The sequence below is a fragment of the Pangasianodon hypophthalmus genome, chromosome 20 (genome assembly GCF_027358585.1).
Source record: "Pangasianodon hypophthalmus isolate fPanHyp1 chromosome 20, fPanHyp1.pri, whole genome shotgun sequence".
Lineage (NCBI taxonomy): Eukaryota > Metazoa > Chordata > Actinopteri > Siluriformes > Pangasiidae > Pangasianodon > Pangasianodon hypophthalmus.
This window is the reverse complement of record NC_069729.1, coordinates 2,183,896-2,206,794: the sequence shown is the minus strand read 5'-3', so window position 1 is coordinate 2,206,794 and position 22,899 is coordinate 2,183,896. Positions and strand designations below refer to the sequence as shown.

The window sequence follows — 22,899 nt, the reverse complement described above, 5'->3', positions numbered from 1 at the left end:
ACGTCATGCCAGTGAGAGTAAGCAGATATAAATCGCACAGTTCAACCACTTGGCACGTGCTTTTCCCGACCAGCTGCTTCTGCTTGCACGCTGTGTCGGAATAATTAAAAACACAAACAAAGGGAAACCACCACCAACAACTGAACCCAATGCTGACAAAGAACAGAAAACTTATCTGAGCTGTTTGCATGGATTCAGCCTCAGAGATTATCTTCTTTTTAAAAGCAAAATTTCCTAAAATATTCATGCCCATGCACTTCTGTTTGCTGTTGTTGTCATTGTGCCAGGTCAGCACCATGCAAAGATCCATAAAAACCCCCTCGCTATGAAACTTCTCCCTTGATTAGGCTGGCCTGTCTCTGGGGAACTAAAGGTATTTTCTAGACTCTAAATTGTCTAGAGCATTGAAGCAAATCACAAAGCTCAGAGTCCATGCTGGAGCTGATCAGCCCTGTGATTAGCCCGAGCAGCCGAGGGAGAAGTCTGTTCCGCTGCTCGCTAGCCCTTCCTCACAGTTGAGTTAATTGTGTGGGCCGGCGCAGTTCATTATTAAGGTCTTTTTCAGCCTTAATCAAGACAGATTTAACACACCGCTGAGTGCGTATGGAGCCGCTCGCTTCCGTTCAGAGGCTGCTCCTGCAGACTCGACTCATTTTCCCCGTGGCGGATTTACATGGCCCTTCTCTCCCTCCCGCTGATCGATACACACCTGAGTTTCTGCTCTCTGAAGCAGAGAAGTGAAATTGGGACTCATTGAATAAGCCGCTCAGGGAGGGCAATGTTGATCTAGAGCCAGCTCGACTATATCCGGCCGTGTAACTGCATTTGTGTGAGTTAGGGTGCAAACACTTGCTTTCACATACAGTGTTTACTCAGTTTGAATAGATCTCTGGTGTGTTCTCCTCCTCGGTTCGATAACACCAACAGACAACTTATGTGCAACATCAGCCAATGTTTCTTAGCAAATTGTAGCGTTAATGAACCACGGTTCAGAATTATGGGATTGCGATGCTCCTTTAGGTTTTATCTAAAACAAGGGACTTGTTTAGAAATCACTTGGCTTCGTGCTGCCTTCTACCTGAACAGACTTTCTCTCAGGAGCATCAGCAGCATTTGAAACTATCTACAATATATCATATAATATGAATATGTGACCCACTGTATTATCTTTGATTGGCCAAATCAGAACAGTCTGAGCTTGCTGTTTGCCGTTCATATCTTTGGACTTGTACATGGGGTTAATGGTTTCTGGTTGGTCTCCATTTTGTAGTTAAAGAACAAAAAGCTGGTGTGTGTGTGTGTGTGTGTGTGTCTAGCTGCAGGATTTGGCGATATTCTGCCAGCTGCAGATCTACAGAGGCATATTTTTAGCTGGCGTCAGATGTCTCTCCAAATTGATTTTGAAGAGCAACAGCAAACTTCATCAATGAACAGCACCTGCAGCTCATTGTGTTGTTTTTTTTTCAAAACCTACTTGAAAGCTAATTAATGTGCAATTAATCACAAAAGGTTATTGCCATTCTGATGAGCTATAATTTATGACTAGCCACAGTTTAATCACGGCTGCTTATTTTACTTTCTAAAACGGTAGTGTCTTGGCAAAGCCTCTGACGTCTGACTGATTAGCTGCACCACTTTCTTTCTGCTCACAGTGTATTTGGCCAGATATATTTTTTTCTAGAGCGTAATTCCAAAGTTGTCGTTTTTGTGTCAGTTTTTTTAAACGTTCCCCTCCTAAGAGAGGACCGTTATAAGATTGTGTTGTGTAACGCAAGATGGGCCAGCAGATGAGACCGCTTCCCAAATCGAATGGCTCGCTCTGTAAGGGGTTCAGGAGGCACGACCCCTTCATGTGAGGGACGCTCGGCTTCCCGGTCCAGCAGAGATGCCCCGCTCTGAGAGGTAATCAGGAACACCTTAATTGTTCTTTGAGCTTTGTGACTTCCTTCCCCTCGCGTTGCAGCTCGTCAAAATCATTCCCTGGGGTGGGGTGGGCCGCTTGATGGGGGGTTTGAAGGTCCTGAGCAGGGGACCTAAATCAAAGACAGCTGCGGAGCATACGGGGTCTCATTTAGTCTGGAATGATGGATCAGATGTCAAATCTGTGTTGAAGTCCAAAAAGATACAAATTTCCAAGATGTTGTGTTGGATTTTATCCATATTCCAGCATCCAAGGTATACAAATCGCAAGTATGGGATAGATTGGGAATGGCCAACCATACACTTTGATTTAAAAAGGATCTTCAAGGGTTCTGTGGCTCGTTAAGAGTGCTTCACTTTCTAAATGAGCTCTACTAGGAATCCTTTCAGATAAAGAAACACTCTAAAGCTCTTACAGGTTCCCTGAGAGTGACACGTCCACTTCTAGTTGGCCTAATGAGTCTTTATTTTTTGGTTGATTATCCTTTGTGACATCAAAACTATGACGTATGGGCTGTATTGAGATTTTAATATTAGAGTTGAGTTAAGTGCACACAGCGAGGATTTAATATCTAAATTGTCTGCATCGATATTCAAATCTCATATGTAGCTGCAAACTATTCAGATTCAGTTCCAGTGCAAAACAATAGGGTGTGCTGGATCAAGTGCTATTTTATAAGCTGTCAGATAATGTCATACATAATCGTATTATTCTGTTTTATTTTTTTTATTGTTTTCTACTTTTATGTTGCATCTTTGAATATAGACACTTAGTTGATTTCTCATACATTTGTTGCTAAAATGTTTGTAACACCATGGAGGTTCATCGGGAATCAATCGGCACTAATGTCCTGAAGGTTGTGAGTTCAAATCGCAGGATAGTCAAAATGCCAGTGTTGCACCCTCAACTGCTCAGCTCTATGCTTACGAGGTATTCTGGCTAACTTTGGATAAAAGTGTCTATCACTTCCTTTCAGAGCTAGTCTAAATAGCCAGAGGGCATGTAAAATCTGAGCAATGTAACAAATTTGTACAAATCAACAACCTTGTAACCGATCCGCACTCACTTCGTGCTGCTGCTCTAGAGCAGACGTAAGGTGAGGCAGCATGGAGAATCGGTTAAAGCTTTCAGAAGAGGATCGGTACGTACACACATACACTCGCACAGCTAGCGCCGAGCCCAGTCGCCACCGACCCTCTGGGGGGTTCTGACCCTTTCCCCTCATGTTTAGACTGGGCTAATCATTAAATCTGGCCTCTTAAGCTGATCTGAGACTAGCTTTGGGAGTGTTTTCTTGTAAAGTTTTAGGTTGGGATCCTGGATCTGTGTCAAAGGGAAGGAAGAAAATGTGGACATTTACAGTGTTTAACCTGGAGGGGAGTGGAGACAGCACGAAGTCACATACGGTTACGATGCGAGACACATGACCAGCGCTGACCTCGGAGCTCCCGTCTCTGTTTATATGTTTTACATAACCTGAAATTCGACCTTTTTCTTTATTCTCTTAAGGCCTTTAAAAACATGGAGAGTCAGAAAAATAAACACTATATACAAGTAAACTGTACTCGGGGATAGAGCAAATGTTTTTCTCTCTGACTTTTGAGAATATATAAAAATAATCAGTATCATAATATTATTACTGAATTGTAATACATAAATTATGTGAAAGTCTAAAAAAACATCAAAACATTTGACAGCTGAGCATCAGGCTCGCTCAGTTCTCAGGCTGCCCTAGGGGGTAAAAACCCATTTTGAAATGACAATAGATTTCCCCTCCATCCCTGCAGATTACAGCTTTTCATACTGCGGCTTGTAATGCTGATTAAAAGAGAAAAAGGTTGAAAGAAAAAGGAGTGTTTTATTGGATTGTTAGCCAAAGCCAAAGCCTGTTTCCCAGGAGCAGCTCAGGGGCGATGTTTTTAATCTGGTGGAATCGTTCTTTCCGTGCTAATCCATGCTGATCATTTTAATCTGCTCAAAAGCCAAAACCCAAAAAACCAGTTGGGAATTTTATGAGCGATTAAAAAAGGTCAGGACTGATTTTCCGAGCAGCAGTGAATGGAATGTTGTACCTGCAGGTTCCAAATATGAAATTTTCACAAATCATGACCCTGAGCAACTTGCCCGGAGTGGCCTAATTCCAGAGACGTGGGAGATTATCGGCAAAAATAATCACATTGACCCATGTATGGGGAAACGTGCAGAGACGCATAATTTACTCCTGTATTATATTTGGATAGAAGGAGAATTGTATGATTCCTGGAATCTTGGAGCAGGTAGAATTCCAATATCGGACAGAAAGCTGTTTTTTTTTTTTTTAATATACTTTTGAGATTTTTCCTGGTCTTATTTTAGCCGTATCTTAATTTGAGGAAATGGTCCATCTTCCATCCCAGTTCTTGGATTTTTCCCCCATCTTCACTGATCTAACACACCATGTATCAGCATTGAGATACCTTCAAGCTGTGATTAGCCGGTTCTTCGATAAAAGCTGATTGACCAGCTGATCTATGCAACCTTTAAACGCCTCTCTCTGCACCATAACTGCATGACCTTACCCTCATCTTAAAAGCATTTTGTACTATAGTTATGCTAATTATAACTACGCCGACTACCTACCAGTTCTGCGAAAGGGTGTGATGGTCCACTGATCTCACCCCGAGGGTTTGAGGCTCTGGTTCGAGGGTTTTTTTGATTGTATGTGGATGTTTAATAAGTAAACAGATTTGTCATTTGGCTCCGAACTTGTGATATGGTCCATATTATCAGTTGCCGTCACTTCTGATTGTTATTTATAGTGTAATTACTGATATCTATGACAATGAATTAACAAGCTGAAAATCTGACTAATGCAAAGCAATTTGTGGCAGCGGATGCTCGTTACTAGAAAGGAAGTTAGTGATTTGAGCTCTTTAGGTGCCAGGATGATGAGAATGGAAAGCTGTACGGATTAGAGAATGGGCTGGAGATGTGGATCAGTAGCGAAGACATGCCACTGGCTAACGCTGGGACACGAGAGATACACAATGTAAAATGAGGGGCAGTAGCTCTGATCTTTGTCAGAGAGCTGCTGTTGGTTCCTAGAGCTCAAGTTCTTGATTTTATACTTGGTTTGTTTTTTACTTCGCAAGCATGGCATTTACATTAACTGTGAACACATTCATATAAAAGATCATTGCTATATTTTGTTGACAAGTCATTAGTTCATTCAGCCCCAGTTTGTGATGAAATAGCAAGGGATGTATATGGGATTGCAGTGACTTTTTTGTGACACGGTTTCAGGATATTATATGAATATAACATTCTGATATGAGTTTTTAATATGGACATTAACAGAGCACTCCCTCACGCCTGCTCCTTATGATGTCTTCAGACAGGTGCTTGGCCCCCTAAAGTGCATCTTTCAAATCTGCAGTGTCTGAGAACTATCTGAAATGGAGGTGCTCTTTAAAGCATATTCCAGATGAATATATTTAACTGTAACACTGACAGAAAGTCACTGGAGTTCGGTTAATGATTAGGTCCTTAGCTGGCTCGGGTTCCTGAGCTTGGCTTACTGTCTACATGGAGTTTTGCATGTTCTCCATGTGTCTGTGTGGGTTTCCTCCAGTTTCTCCGGTTTCCTCCCACTTCTCGGATACATGCTGGTAGCTGGGTTGCTTACTTTAAATTGCCCCTAGGTGTCCACTGAGTGGATTCTCCTGTAGATGTCAATAGGCTAATTCCTGCTAATATTTAATCGATTATCAGCCCTTTGAGCACAAGTCATCCCTGATCCCAGATTCCCACACTGAAAGTACAAGGGACGAATACTCTGTGTGACCTGTGTGACCACACACACTTGCTCTGAGCTGAATTTTTACGTTCTATTTTAGGCGCAGGGGTCAGGAACACCCTCAAAGGGTTAACAGTTAACGGAGAGGAATGACAGAAACCTGGAAGAGGATTCGAGTGGCCAGTTTTGTATGCAAGGAGCTGACTGAGTTGAGTTGGAGAGAGATACAGAGAGAAGGAGAGGAAATTGGATCCTCTTTTTCACCTGTCTCACACTCAGTGTCCTAATGTACGTCTCAATATTACAGTTCTGGTAATGTTTTAGCGATTATCAGTCGTCCGAGCACAAAGAGTTCAGTGTGTATCCTGAGCAGGAGGATACATTAACACACCGAGGGAGCAGATTAATCTCCTGCTCGAATGACCCGGTTTTATGTGAAGCAGCGACTTTGCCAGTGAATATATCCCGTTACGTTTCAGGGCTGCTGTGAAAGCACCCAGTCTGAAAGTTTGTCCTCAGATGGGACGGCCCGTGGGTTTTCGCTAGGTATGGGGAAATCTAAGTAGATAGTTCAGCCATGATGATGCTAATGCAGCAGCCCGTGGGTGGATGCTAATGGAGTGCTTTCATGGCCTGCTACCTTTCTTTCATTGTTAGCAGATTTGGCTCTTTGCATTCTCGGAGCAGTGGGGTTCTGAGTAGGAAGTGTGGTATTGATATGCGATTACCAGACTCACTCACAGATATCCTTCCAAGACTGATCTAGTCTGTCAATCATTATCACAATATTGGCCCCTTTTATTGGTTATAACTGATATGCCAATAAAGTGTTTTATTTCCCTTATACCACAGCAATCTGCTAATACTTAACCTTTTTATTAATTAAAAAAACAACCTGTCATACTTTTTAATCTGTTTATTGTTAGGTTTAATGTTGTGGAATGTCCATGAAGCAAGTTTGTTCCTCTTATCACTTATGTTATAAAGTTTACTTTTGGCTGTTACAAAGACTCCTTCCCTGAATGTTGAGTAAATGTCTCCTTATAGAAAAATTCACCATATCAAAGATTACACGTTTTTTTTGTGTGTGTGTTTAAATAATCATTTCTCACAGGATGATGTTCTCAGCTAATGTGTGTTATGAATGGAATAGGTTTGTAATACAGTGCCTAACTCTGAATAATATATGAATGGAGCAGGAAGTGTGTGAGGTTGTATGTATGTATGTGTGTGTGTGTGTGTGTGTGTGTGTGTGTGTGTGTGTGTGTGTGGGAGGAGGGGTGGAGTAAAGTCAGCCCCACTATAGGATGTGGTTTTTGGGGAATGGATTATCCATGACTCTAGCTTCTGGTTTTCTTTTTGCTAATAACTTACACACACTCTTAATCACTCAGCCAGTGGTGAGGAATTTTTTTAGATGGCAGGATTCCGATTATGACCAGTATAGAGGCTGTGTGTGTGTGTGTGTATAAATGTGTGTTTTCTGGATTAAGGTTTAGCACTAGCATACTGCACTCACCACCAAAGTGGATGGAATTCCTCTTTATTCCATCAACGCATACACATGCATGACTAGACTCCAAAACTGGGACCACATTTGCAAGAAGGCTGCACGTCGGAGTGAGAGTTCCTTAGTAAATGTATCCTGGAACCCGGAAATGGCATACACTATATGTTGAACATCCTATTTCAGACTTAGTCCCTTTTTGCTGTTATAATAAGCTCCACTCTTCTGGGAAGGCTTTCCAGGTTAGATGTTGGAGCGTGGCTGTGGGGATTTGTGTTCATTCAGCTACAAGAGCATTAGTGAGATCAGGCACTGATGTTGGGATGTCGAGGAGGTCTGGGGTTCAGTCGGTGTTCCAGTTCTTCCCAAAGGTGTTCAGTGGGGTTGAGGTCAGGGCTCTGTGCAGGACACTCGAGTTCTTCCACTCCATCCTTCACACACTATGTCTTCATGGAGCTCGCTTTGTGCACAGGGGCATCGTCATGCTGGAACAGGTTTGAGCCTCTTAGTTCCAGTGAAGGGAAGATGTAATGTTACAGCTTACAAAGACACTGTATACAATTGTGTGCTTCCAACTTTGTGGCAACAGTTTGGGGAAGAACCACATATGGGTGAGAGATGTGCATCAGCAGGGGATCCCACAGGACCTTAGAAAAAATTCACAGGGCTGGGTGTTTTTTTACTTTCTTGCTTGTGGGAACGGGCAGTCAGGTATGAAGCTCACGGGACAAAGAAAAACAACGTTCATTAACATGGAAGAGTACTGGGTGCTCGAGTGGTGTAGCGCAACACATTTACGGCATTTATTCATGCATCTTACCTAACTGTTTTATGCGTGTGAAGACTGGATTGCTCAGAGTTTCTTTGCGAGCGTCTGGGATTTAAAAATTGGTCCCATGCACACCAGTACTCTGAGGGAACACCTAAAGGGTTCTACAATCAGAGAATGTTCCAAGTAGAAGCTTTTTAGGAGATTAAGAGCCCTTGACTATCTAAACAACCCTTGAGCAACTTTGATATTCCCAATCATCTACCCCCGCACTTTTATATTCCCAATCTGATCTCACACATAATTCATAGGAATTCTAGGAAACTAAGGTGATTTTTTTTAAAAACTGGGGTTTTAAGGTACAGCTGCATGTCTCTCGGGTGGTACCTTCAAGCGTACTTATGTCATAATTGGACCTTACAGACCACTGGACCTTTGATGAGCAGAAGTTGAATTGGTTAAGAAGTAAACTGAAGTTTTTTTTCCCCCAGAATTTTCCATGAACACTAAAGAAACATGATGGCATATGAGTTACAATCATAGTCCTCAGATCACAGAGATCAAGAAGTGAACTAGGCACTGAACAGAGGTTCGAGAGCAGCATTCTTTTGCGATACAGGAGAAAAGAAAGCAGGTCTGAGGTTCACACACGCTTTGACGTGTTGAGGATGTTCTCTGTGGGACACACGGAAGTTTCTCAGAAAAGGAAGCAGCACCACATTAAGTGAATGCATCCAAGCTTGAAGCTCTCAATGGAGCTGGAGGCACTTGGGTGGCCTGCATTTGTCATTGGCAAGTGTGTGTGTATGGAGAACCAGATGGGGAGTTCTACCAGGATTTATGGAGCGTTTGTACACATGTATCCGGATGGTACAAGAAGGATGTTATGGTGAACACCTGGCTAAAATGAACCTCACTGTCACTTCCTTTCCTTTTCTTTTCCTTTCCTTCCATTTTGTTCTCTTTCCTTTCCTTTGCATTCCTTGTCTTTCCTTTGCCTTCAGTTTGACGTACTTTAGTTATTCCAGAGGCAGAAGCTGAAGCTGCTTGAGATGATCCTCTTCCACCACCATGTCCCTGTTTCCCTCAATCGCTTGAGGAAAAGCAGCAGAACCGATCGCCTGGTCTGGGTTTGGGTTCCACGGTCCATCAGGATCCGGTGGTGGTGAATGAGATGGAAATCGGTCCTCCCTGTGGGAGTCCATCACTTACAGTTTTCACCCTGCAGAGCCTCACTGGTCCATCTGCTTTCTGCATTAGAGCTCGCTGGTGAAAAACACCTCATTAATCATGCACATGACATTCAGGTTCTCGTGGCAGTGGTTCCGTTATCCTCGTTCTTTCATTAACACTCTTCATTAATTATTAAAACAAAAGACAGACATGCACTCTTCAAATATTCCTCTACACGCCTATTCCCCTGTTCCCTTGAGATATCAGACTCAGGAAGGAGGTGTGGTCTGAAGTTTAAAGGCAGAATTGTACATTACGTTGTATTATTGAGTCAGATGGTAACAGTTTACATTTGATGTGAATTTGTGGTGTTGTTTTTTTAGCCATTTCGGAGTCTGCATTTTAATGAAAATGTCCTAAGCTGAATGAGATGCATATGTGATCATTTATTTTGCACATGCAGCATGCTAAGCTAACATGGTGGATATACTGTAGGTTTTCCTTACTTTGTTAGCTAGATTAGCCGTCATAGCTAGAGAAAAAAAATTCAGACCAAACACATCTAGGGTGATCGATTGCCTTTGGCGTGAAGGGAACATTGTGTACATTTTATTTAACCCTCAGCTCTGCCTCTGTTTTAAGTCGCTTTGGATTAAAATAACAGTCGTGTCAGATGAATGTAATGTAACATCCTGCTGTTGTTGAATTAACGAGTCATGGAGTGCAACAGCCAAACTTGTGTGTGTTAATAAAACGCATAACACTGTGTGTGGGAATTAGCCTGTGGAGGTCTTCATGGTGATTTAAGGATTAATTAATCATTGACCCCAACATTGTTTCCATCTCTATAAACACGTAGCGGCACTGCCAGTCACCGCACTGTTGTTATAGCTGTGGGTTATTATGCGGATAAGTACATGAGAAAAGAAAACAGAGAATGTTTTTTATTCATGGTGAAAAAATACATCATTGGAGATAATTGAGGTGCAATTTCCAGTTTAAAAAAGGCACAACAGCACACATTTGTGTGAAAATGACACACTTCTGTGAGTAGTACTGGGGAAAAAGATATAGATTAATATATCTAAATATGTATATAGAATATATAAAACTAATATTTGACCATATTAAACATAAATCTGCACTTCTGTGGTCTCTGGAGTGCTCAGGTCCTGAGAATGGCTGTAAAATATGTGGGTGAAGATTCTCTCCAGAGGTTGTGGAGAGGTCGTGACCTCTGAAGGAAGGGGTCAAGAGCGGGCACTCCTCTCCACCAACCGGGCGCAGCACATTTAATCAAGCGCCCGTCAATCACGCTGGAATTTCACTGCAAGCTTTCACAGATGGGATTCGGTTCCTTGAGGTTCCTCTGGAGTATGTATGTGTGTGTGTATGTGTGTGTGTGTGTGTGTGTGTGTGTGTCACAGTGAGTAATACAGTGTGTTTCAGGTCACTGCTGGTGGAAACCGTCGTTCCAAACGATGTTTATCCACTAGCGTGGTAAAAGTTTACTGCATTACGGCATTGCACGGTATTGCATCATGGAATCAGGATGGATATGGAGCAGGATGTGTTTTTCTCAAATGCTTAAAAAATGGCTGAAACATTTGTACATTGAGGTTTAGATTCAGAGCATTATTATTTGCTTTCATTATTATAGTAATTACTTTTTTCCTCTTAGAGGAATTTGCCATTGATTAGACATTTTTAATAATTAAAAAATAACACATCATACTTTTTATCCATTTATAGTTACATTTAATGTTGTGGTGCATCCCTGAAATGAGGTCTGACTTAAAGCGGCTATAAACAGTTGTGCAGTCACCATCCTCTTTTATTTCTCTCTTTTGGAGGTAATAATAATAAAAAAAAACAACGGCTTGTCATGTTACCAAGAAATCGCAGAGACCTTCCCATAAAGTTACAACTTTACCTCTGACTGTCACAAAGCGCTGACACTGGAGACTCCTTCCATAAGTGCTAAATAAACATCTCCTCACAGAAAACTTGTGTCAACCATATCAACAATTACACACTTTTTTTATTAATCAGTTCATGTGGAGCATCTGCTGTGAATGAGCTGTTACTATGGAAACGATAACGTATTGGAATGAGCACATTAACATAAACCTGCGTTACTCTCAGAGCTGCTGTTATAGAAAATTAATCAACACCTCCTGACCAATCAGATTCGAGATGTCTAATCCCAGGACTGCCACATAGTCACATTGAATGGAAGTTATATTCATCATTTGTTAAATGCATATTGTGCAAATCCTGAAAATAAGACCCTTTTTGTTTTTTCCCGTGACCTTGTAAATGGTGTCGACATTCTTTTAATTCTTTCTGTTCCTTTTCTCATCCCTCACATCTCATCCCTCCGGCCGTCGGTGTTTGAAGTGGTCAGTGTCAGTGGTCAGTCGTCCTCTTTCAGCTTTTCTCATGTGGAGAGCTGGGTGGAGTGTGTGCTGGAGTGGCACTCGGCTCGTCCGCTCGTCCCCCTCGGTGCCTCTTTGATGCCTTTATTCAGCGCTGATGCTCATTCAGCCGTTAGTTGAGTGGGTGGTGATTGTTAAGGGGCTCTCAGAGAGGCGATGCCAGTCCTCCTGCCCACTCCTCGCCCCCCTGCCTCGCCCCCCCGGGGGGATGGCCTCCTACACTGCGCATCCTTTCAAGTGCGCTCCGAGGCAGGAGGAGGAAGAGCCGGAGCACGCACTGGCTTTCTCTTTTGTTTTAGTTGACGTTGTTGGTGGTGTCTGTGTCACTTGTAGAGGGTGAAAAGAGTGTGTAGGTTGATTCTCATTCATTCATTCACTCACACACACACACACGCGCACACACGCACACACCAGCCTCCCATTCATTAAAGTTCATTCTCATTCTACCGGGGGCGTTGAAGTTTTCTCATTCATGAAGCTTCAGCATCCTGTAGAGCTCAGCAGGACACGTATCCTTGTATGTAAATAAGCACACACACACACACACACGCAGATATAATACACAAAGACACACCCACGCCCTAGGGTTTGTTTCAATCTCTGCACAGCAACCTTACAGCAACAAAAGACGCACTGACATCAAACTTCCTCCGTCCTGTACAGGAAATGGAGTGAAATAAGCAGAGTTATGGTCATTTTGTACAACAAGTCTTTTGATCTGGAGTGTGTGAGCGTGAGAAGGATGTATAGAGTGAGAATGCACCTTATTTCACCAGATTTTCTTGCTAAGAGTAAAAGAAACTATATTTAATAAAAGTCGGTCATCTCAAATACAATAGAACGCAATACAGTACAATAGTATACAAGCGTAGATAGGGGCAAGTGTGTGTGTGTGTGTGTGTGTGTGAGAGAGAGAGAGAGAGAGAGAGACAGAGATCAAACTAATGTAGCCTCAGTAAGGTACACAGACATTATTAGGCAGATTTGCTCTTTTATTGTGTAAATCGTTTCTCCTGCAGCTCCTCTGTGATGTCTGTATTTAACTCCTCCACTCCCGTTTCCTCTCTCAGCCTCAGTAAAATCGACGCTTTATTGTCGCGTTGCATGTTTGTCGTCTTTGGGTTTTTCATTTCCACCCCTACAGACGCCCCACTGCGTTTCCCAGAGTATCATGACAGCTTTTTAGCATTTCCTTTCTGCGAGGAGATGGAAAGAGACAGAAACGAGGTGGTCGAGATGAGCAGCCGTGGCTCGGGGCTTTGGGGGCCGGAGGGTCGTGAGTTTAAGGCTCCAGACACACAGATACAGATATTTTAAAAAAAAATAAAAAATCCTGTGCATACAAACAGCTTTTTCAGAAATGCTGTATCTCAGTCCACGCAAAAACGATTTGAAAATGCTCTCATGAGCTCACCAGCGCAGATTGTAAAACGTTACGTCAAATGCCTGAAAGAATAACGTTCTTAAGTAAGATTACACTTGAATACAAAGTGTTCACCTGGTTCTTCTCCAAAATCTTTCTTCATATTCTGTCTTAAGTTGTAAACATGTTATCAAATAAGAAACGATAGAGCACAAGGTAACAACCTCACCACTGGCCTAGTGCCTTCATAACACACAAAAAACACACACACACACACACACACACACGCAACTTCATGCTTTGACGTCAGCTTTTTCAAAAATGTATGTATTTTTTTTCACGTAAACACAAAAACAGTGACAACTGATTTTTAAACTTTTTCCACCCATGAGGGTGTTTTTGAAAAAAGCTTCATGTTCAGTGACCCAAAACATTGTGTTTGTATTGACAAAATGCAGAGAAATAACTACATTCTCAGAAATATCTGTATGCATGTGGGCGGAGCCCGAGTCGAGTATAACTTATCCTATTTAAATTCCTTATATGGTTTTGTACCTACAATGCTAATGTAGCTAGCTAGTAGATTTGTAAATTCTTATTTAAAAGAAATAAATATATCAGTCAAATGTGAGCTATAATATCACTCGAGTCACTTCTAATGCACAATTGCTGCCTTTAAACTTTAGGCCACGCCTCCTGCCTGAGTCAGTATGAGTGTGTGTGTGTGTGTGTGCAGAACTAATTACCTGGGTAATTAATCACTTGCGCCTATCAGTCCCCATAAAGGAGGTGTGGCCTTTTATATGTTTTATAGTAGAATTTGTGTTTGTTTGAGAATTACGGCTTTTTATTTGCAAATTCTGGCCACCATGTGAATTTCGACACTGAAACCCAAACTGAAATCTTTCAGCTGGTAAAAAACCTTCAGCAGTCATCAACACAATGTTTTTTGGCAGGTTAAACTAATATAAAGGTCAAAAAAACGTAAACCACAAATGTTTTTCTGCTAAACGGCGCTGTAGCTCTGCTGCAGTAATGCGGCTTCCTGGCGGGACGTTTGTCAAATCCCTAATTCAGTCCTTATTGCTTTAGACAGTGGGATCCATTTCCTCGTTGAGACGTTTAAAAATGGCTGTCAGTCCTGATCGAGTTCCTGCTTGTGCCCGGAGGACTTTGGCGTTGTGTTTGGAATTGAGTTGGGGATTGTGTAAGCGATGCTGGCTCCAAACACACCGACTTTTTCAACACCGCTTGGCGTCAAGTCACAGAAAGAGTCGCTTCAGTCGCTGTTAATCAGGGCTGAGCTGTGAGGTAAAGTGCACATGTGTGTGTGTTTAAGTGTGAAGAAGTGAGAGAGAGGGAGCACTGTGTGGATTTGGGTTCTTGTGGTTTGAATTTTCACTCGCTGGTCACAAAGCCGAGTCATTATCGATGTAAGGCAAACCGCACGTTTCACAAATCATGGTCAGAATCCATCGTAGATCTCAGGACGACGTGCAAATCAGAGGAAAATCCTCAGGTATACACTCCAGACACCACAGCACTCTCATAACACAGGGTTCCTCAAAGGTTCTTTCGCTGGTTAAAGGCTTATTTAAGATACATGGTTCTGTTGTCCCAGAGAAACAGACTGAAGCATGCTTTCTTCTAAATGTTAGAAGAATTTAGTATGAATTCTACAGATTCTAAGACTTTAGGGGAAAGAAGCTGGACTAGGAACTGGAAAGCAAAATAAAAAAGGGTACCAGGAGAAGTTTTTGTGCTACTCGCCCTCACACGCAGTCCAGTTCCACAGCTCTGTGCTTGAGCTGCTCTCCTGGTTGTCAGTTTAAATCTGAAGTGAAGTTACTGTTACTACCCTGACGTTGATTATTTTCCTATAACAGCACGTCCTGAAGTGTTTTATTCTCTTATACCACAGCAATTTGTCAACAATTAAAATATTTTGTATTAATTAGAGAACAATACGTCATACTTTTTACTGACTTATAGTTACATTTAATGTTGTGGAACTTCCGTTAAACAAGTTAGTTCCTGTTGTCACTTAGTAGCTATAAACAGTTGTTCCCTCACGTCCTCTTTCTTTTCTCTCTCTTGAAGTTAATAAGATAAAAAAAAAACCGCACAGCTTGTGATGGTACCAAGAAACCGCAAAGCAGCGTAAACTCCTCTGTCCTGAAGACTTTTTCTGTAAATTTACAGCTTTACCTCTGACTTACATAGTGCCGACACTGGAGACTCCTTCCATAAAAATGCTGAATAAACATCAGCGTTCACTGTACAAGGCCATGTGAATGAGCTGTTACCATGGAAACAATAACGTATTAAATGGAGCACACTGGAACTGAAAGATCTATATGGATGTTATTCCTACACCTGATTATGTAAAGGTTTGGCTCCTAATGTGATGAAAAGCGGGTCACTTCTGGACACCAGAACCTGAAAGACTGGCGTTAAACCTCGACTGCACTGCTCTGTTCTTGGAGAGGATTGTTTGCAATAAAAGTTTCTGCCAAATGAATAAATGTAAAGATGATCCCCAGACTGCCATCTATGGCCTGGTTTATTCTTTTGGGAAACTCCAAAACAGTTCTGAGTAACGGCAGCAACCGCGTCGATTCCGGGCCTCGTGATTTATGAAATTTCATTAAAAATTTGCTTGCAATTCGGCCAAATCCAACACCTTTCGTCTGCCTCGGCAACATTCTCTCTGCCAGTGAAAGATCAAATTGTGTGAAAATGATCAAACCGAACAGGAAATCTGTCCTTGGAGGGAATATAAGGAAGTTAAAACCTGGTACTGAGGATCGTTTGATCTGGTGGTTGTAGAGGTTCAGGAGTCTGTGAAGATTATACGCTAAAATAAGAAAAGAAGGTCACTGATATCTTTAAGTCTTTAAGCTGATGTTTTATCCACTTGTGAATTTTACAGTGGAAAATATTCCCCATCTTATCTTCCCGTGAGAATCGTACCTTTTCCTCCCTCTGAGTCTGCAGAGGTGAGCGCATTACTCCTGCGTCTGAGTTTCGACATCTCGGCTCAGAACTCTGAAACCGGAGCTGCGCGTTAGCTCTGGATGCGGCTCCTGCGGTGCAGCTGGTTGTGGTCGTGCCAAATGCTGCTGGATCTGCAGCACACACTCGTTTATTCGTCTGAGCTAAAAAAAAAACATATACAGTACAAATACATTTCTCTCTTTATGTCTGGACACTAAAATGTCTCATGAAGCACTGGGATTTTAAACTGCATTCTGCAAATAATAATAGTGATAAATCTGTTTTTTATCGATATAATAAAACAGGGATAAGTGAACTGTAGAGTCAGGAATTCATATTCCATATACGGGAAAAAAAGTGTGTAAGAATACACGGGCATGTGAAAGTTCAGCAGAGCCACAGACAAAACACAGACAAAAACACAGGATAAATATTAAACAGGTGTTTATGTTTAATCTGTGTTTCTACCGACGCAGTGTGTGTTTTATTAAAGGCAGGTGAACATGGAGGGTAAACCAGTGAAGGCTGCAGGTAAAGTAATACTCAGAGACCATGCAGATGCTGGACTGAAGTGATGAACTTACAGAATTTGTCCAATTAAATGTACATCATTTCTCAGTACATATATCTGTTCCTGAATTTGTAGTAATTTCCTCAGTTTAGAGTAATTTAATACTTTTGCTTGAAGTTTAACAACAAATTTGAACAAAATGTTAAAATTTATGCTATTCAAAAGCTTTTAATTGGCATTGTAATGACAACAATAAATCAAATTGTGTTCAATTTGTATTTATTATTAGTGTTAGAGATGCACTGGTGATGTTGATCTGAAACACTGGATCATCAGCATCAGCATCTGCTTCGACTCTTTCATTAGTAGTTGATACTCAGAGCTCTGATTTTTGGTGTCATAGAGGAAACTGGTATTAGTGGATCATTTCTAGTTATACTGAAATCAAGGTGTGGTCTGAGATGCTGTGTGTGAAGTGTGTGTGTGTGTGTGTGTGTGTGTGAGGGAGGGGGAGAGAGAGAGAGAGAGAGAGAGAGGGAGAAAGTCCTCATCTTACTTCTGGATAAAGTTACACAGTAATCCTGCTTAATGAAACTCATTGCTCTGTAATCCACTGAACAATACTCTGACAACTCAAATGACATACACACTGCACCACCCTCTGTGTGTGTGTGTGTGTGTGTGTGTGTGTGTGTGCTTTTACTGTATCTGCGTAGAGCTTGTATCAGCGGTTCCCATAACTGTGTGTTTTTAACATCTCGGTATAAACACTGAACATTTCATTTTGCTGACACAGTCATGACTAATCTGTCTGTTTCCACCTGACAGCCAACGGAAATCGGCTCCATTTTTGGCAACGTGAATTCTGCTTCCCACCTGCAACTCACCTCACGCACTCGAATTCATATCGTTCCATCTTATTCTCTGTCCACTGAGCCTTGTTTTGCTGAAATATGCATATTTAGAAACATGGAGGCTTCTAGTGTTTCACTGCTTCTGTGTGCAACTTCTACTGGAACAGAGTTTCACTTTTTATAGCAGTTCACCGCTCCTAAATCACTCACTGTGTGTATGTGTGTGTGTGTGTGTGTGTGTGAGCAGGAGAGAACTTATGTTCCTGATGTTAGTGCACAAACTTTGCTTAATTGATTGAGCACTGCATTAACTGCTACAGGAATTTATTAAACTTCCCTTCAGCGTCTTGTTTTTTTTTTTTTTCCAGGAGACAGCTTATGGTCCGGTTTTTCGTGATTGCTCGAGCAACTGAAGTGTTTTCGTTAAAATATCTCCTGGCTGTCACTCCCTCTACCTGCCGCTTATCTCTTTACGGAAATTCTGCTTAGCAAAAACACAACAAACAGACGTGAACAGCGTGGATCTCTGGCCCTCACCCAGATCAGATTAGCGTATTACCCTGTGTTCACAGAGCCAGAAGCTTCTATTCGATCAAGATAAGGTCGTTAAAGGTGGAAGTGGCGAGGCTTGGCGTGTAAAGATCAGAGCGGATTGCACGCAGGTCGCAGACAGAACCCTCAGCAGCTTCTCACGCGCAAAAAGGGACAAACACAATTTTGTGTGCTTTCTCATCAGGAAACGCTTTTCAGTTTTTATATCACGATAAGTGCATGATATGAAACATCTTGGGTAGTCTTTAAATCCAAGACATTGGAAATCTGACAGGTTGTGCAGGTTTACCTTCAGAAAATTGCCTGTTTTTAATATTTTACAAACAAATAGACTTGACTCATAGATCCTGAAAAAAACATATATATTTTTCAGTTTATAATGAATTTTAAAACCCTCATTGGTGAAACCAGTGATTCTTATCTGGCAACCCTACCCATGGAGAATTTCTCCTGATGTCTTACAGAAGAACACTTGAGGACCCCATACAAGTTACAATATTAAGCTAGATAGTTATCTAGGTTACGTAGGTTATGTTTAGTTACTGAAATGATAACTTCTCAGTGTTGCGCCACTTTATTCAATATCAGAATTTACCAAATGCTTTATTTTGTAGAAGGATTTTAGTACTAAGTTAACTAGCTAGCTTATTCATTGGCAAGCTAACACAAGCTAGCCAACTTTAATAGATGTTCATTTTTTTAATGACTGAAAAGTGTTCTGTAAATGATTTCAATCTGATGCTGGGTAAAGTGGTTGGGATGTAATGATTTGGACTGATGCATCAAAGTAATTGCAACAATCCAAATTGTTATTATCAAAAAAAGACAGACAACATGTGTGAGTTCTTCTTTTCAGTCATATCGATCGGAGGACGCAAAATCTGTCCTGTATCATAGCAGATTTAGAAGTATCGTCAAACACTGCGTCGCCGAATCGCAATCATATTGTATCATGTGGACGCCTGAGGTTAAGATCGCTATGCTGTATGTTTTTCAGACTGTCATAACAAACAGAATTAAGGGATTGACTTTATTTTGGGAACACAAACTTTGCCAAAATATCCATAACAGTCTTTCACATGTGAATTTTTGTGACTTATAATCAATCAATCATGGCCTCACGTCTGTCCCCAGAGCCTGTCTCCATTTCTGAAATGTTAAAATTGTGTGCATAATTGTCTCGGAAATGCCCTCGGGTTGTTTTGTGCATAGCTGAATCTGACATTGCTGCTTTTCCTTCATTCCGAAGCTGCTTTATCTCCAGCGTTTTATTGGACTGACTGTATATCTGTGGCTGTTTATGAGTCTCTCGGTATTTGGACGCCTGAACAGGGCCAACAATAACACGGCATATTAATTGCTAACTCTCCGGCGTGGGGGCTTTGTGTGCGCTTGGCATCGGGTGGGAAGTCCATTAATCTCATCCGGTGAACAAGGGGACGCTCTCAATGGATGCTGTTCCACCCATTTTATGCTTCATTCTCAAAACCTGGAAAGCCACAAAAGAGTGTGAGAAAGAAAGAGGTTCCTCTTAACTTGATCTTTCCGAAGCGTGACCGGAGACCCTGATAGAGAGCTCTTGGCATCGGTGGACGAGGGAAGGAGTGTATTTTACCCGCTGCTGAAACCAGATGGGGGTTTAAAAGTATTTGTGCTTGTTCTTGCATAGTTTGTGCACTGTTTAATTATGTGCCACTCTAATTTACACCAAATTCTTACAAAGTCTAATGATAGAGTGGGTTTTGTCAGCTTTCATACAAAATATGTTGTAAGCTTGAATAAAAAGTACAGCTGGAAGAAACATCAGGCACGAGTCTAATAGAATTTTGATATTAAATGTGTGTTGGGGTGTTAAAAAGGCAGAAACTCGACTGTCCATGTGGGTTTCCTCCTGGTTCTCTGGTTTCCTCCCACCTCCCAAAAACATTGGCAGTGGATTGGCAAATCCCTAAATTACCCCCGAGGGTGTATGTGTGTGTGTGTGTGTGCATGGAAGCCTGTAATGGATTGGCGTCCCATCCAGGGTGTATTCCCACCTCTTGCCCGGTATTCCTGGGATAGACTCCGGACCCACCACATCCTGACCAGGATAAAGCGGTTACTGGAGACCATTTACTTTTTCACTATGTTGAAGGTGTTATTCTTTGAAATTTCTATTAATCACCGTTGCAGACGTTGTTATTTATCCATTTACTTTTTTGCTGCTCTCAGTGACTTGCTTCCCTTTTTTCGAATTTCATGTCTTAGTACACACTTAAGAAGTTTTGCAGGAAAATGGCGTCTCTTTTTAAACTTCCTTCTTCTCACGTGTCTTTGCCCAGAGGGACTGACAGCTTTGGGTCAGAGGTCAACCACGAGGTCACAGTTTAGGATGTCTGTCCTGTCAGTCAAGCACGATTGGACGGCGTATCCGCCAATCAAACACCACTGGAACAAGCTCTGACAGGTTTTCAGAGAGGAACAGAGATTTTATTAAGCTCGTCCGTGGCTGGAGGAGATTATCGGGCTGATCTGACAGACGTAAATCTGCAGGTCTGTCTTTGTTCTTTATCTTTTACCTGTAATGTGTGAGAAGGGAACCTGAAGGCAAGAGCACACCACCATGACGTTCTTCAAACTGTGTGTGATTGCTGAGAAGTTTTCACACTAGTTTGTTCAGTCCTTTCGGCTTGTCTGCTCTTCTCCTAAACATTCTATAGCCAGATGTTGTTGTTGGAGAAGGTTTTGTTGGCACTATACGTCTCACAGGTTGAAAGATAGAAACTTTGTACAAAACGTGTGGATATGTTAAAAATTATGGATTTTTTTGAGAGCAATTTGCAACGTAAATGAGAGTCGAATCAGACCCAAACCACAATTTGCTTTTCTTCCTGTTTGAACCTTATGGAAAGATTTTATATGTGGAGAAAATGACCTTGCCTCCAAGCCCAAGTGTGTGCAACACGTGTGTCATATAAGGGTACGACTTGCTTGTGCCCCAGAGCTCACCCCACGGCTCAGAGGATTAATGTCAGTCTGTGCAGACAGCAGAGGAAAGAGATTGATTCTATTAGAGAAGCTTTCTGCGGCTCGGGAACGCGGCAGGGGATTGAGGGCCAAGGCAGAAAGGAAGTGGCCAAATCTCGCCCTCGAGTTGAACATGGAGACTTGATGCTGAGTTTGCTCAAATAACATCACAGACTTGCTGAAAAGGCAGCAAACCTATTGGGATTATGAAAATAGAACATCGTCTGTGTATGGTTATAGGTCTAGTGGTGCATAGAAACACAGATTCATAGTGTTGGGAGTCAGGTTTAAAATTTGGGTTAGTCAGAAAAACTAACAAGGGTTCCTTAAGGGTTCCTGGGACAGTTTCTAAAGCTTTCTAAAGGTATTTTGGATCATTTTGTGAAAGAGAAACCACCTGGTATAGGTTTCTACACAGAATCTTTAAAATTTCCTGCTGAGGGTACAAACCTAATGACCCTTTAGGGCTTTCTAAAAGCTCTTTGGAACTTTTTATGAAAGAGAAACCATTGGTTATAGGGTTCTATGTAGATTCCTTAAGGATTCGCACCAGTGATAGAAACTGAAGAACTCTTTAGGGCCTTCTAAAGATGTTTTGGAACCGTTTATGGAAGAGAAATCATCTGTTTTAGGGTTCATATAGATTCTTTTAGCGTTCTTTTCAAGGGTACAAACCCGAAGGACTTCTTACGGTTTCTAAAGGCATTTTGGAGCCTTCCACAATAAAGAAACCTTCTGAGATAAAGGCTTTCTAAAGGTGTAGGGTTCAACATAGAATCTTTAAAGGATCCCATTAGGGGTACAGACCAGAGGACCCTTAAAGGCTCCTTAGAACCTTTTATGAAAGATGAAGGGTTCTCGTTGGGGATACAAAATGAGGGACCATTCAAGACTTTTTAAAGATGTTTTGGAATCTTTTATGGAAGAGAAATCATTTTTTGTACGTTCTACATAAAATCGTCTCTTCAGTAGTGCAAAACGAAGACCTGTATAGGGTGCTAAATAAGTGAAACTAAGGCACATCAATTACAATTCTTGCTGATTTACTTTCACTCTTTAAAAAGGTTTTCCTAAAAATTTCAGTGCATCCTTTAAGGATTAGTAGCTTCCTAATGATGTACTACTACCTGGAAATGTACCACTAGCCTATCTTTGATAGGGTTTTGTATTAGGTTCTTTAAGAAACCTTAAATGATTTTTACAAGTGGAGTGTGTGTTTAACTTTGTAATCTGTCCATTAAATCCATGTGTCTGAAGATAAATTTGGAGCTTTTAAAACAAGTAAAAACATGAAACATTCTCTGAGACATGGAAGACATGGAAGACAGTGAGACGTGGGATGTCCCTCTGAGAGAACCCTCAGAAGTCCTATGTAGAACCCTACAAAAGATGCAAAGGATCAGAAAGGATTCCATGGAAGCTACAAAACCTGAACTACCCAAAGCCCTCAAAGAACCCTTTGTTTACTCAGAATGTAGCACCTTCGAGATGAGGTCAAATTAAGCCATGTAGTCCTGGATGTATGATGGAGGATTGGATGATGAAAGCCTCGGCCGGGGGAGGCAGTCGACTTGCATGCCAATGCTTAACCTAAAGAAAGAAAAGAGAAAAAAAGGCTGTGGAGTTATGGGACTGCTCTAATCTGTGCAGATGTTTAGAAAGACGAATGGAGCTTCTCCGATCTCACCTATGCCCTGCGCAGAACGAGGCCAATGAACTCTTAAGTGCATTTGGGAGTACACATAGGTAGAGAAATATGGCTTGGCTGGTGTTCTAATATTCCACAGGGTTCTCACTAAATTCCCAGTGTAGCGCAGATAAAGCCCAGTGGAGTCAGGAGCTCTGGGCTGTGTCTCATTTTTCTCAAATTCTCAAATGGGGTTGATTTATATGGAGTTTGGAAGCTTTGAATTATAGATGTCATATTAAATAAAAATCTTTTTTTCTATGGTGTATTTCATAAAAAAAATTTCTTTGTTTTGAACTTGCAAGGGTAATCTTTACTTTCACAAACATATCATTCGAAATTACGG

At 41.5% G+C, this 22,899-nt stretch overlaps 1 protein-coding gene across 1 annotated transcript in view; it reads left to right on the top strand.

Annotated features, from left to right (window-relative positions):
* sema3fb (sema domain, immunoglobulin domain (Ig), short basic domain, secreted, (semaphorin) 3Fb) overlaps positions 1-22,899 on the top strand; it is a 64,410-nt gene that overhangs the window by 4,922 nt on the left and 36,589 nt on the right. The window lies entirely within an intron of this gene.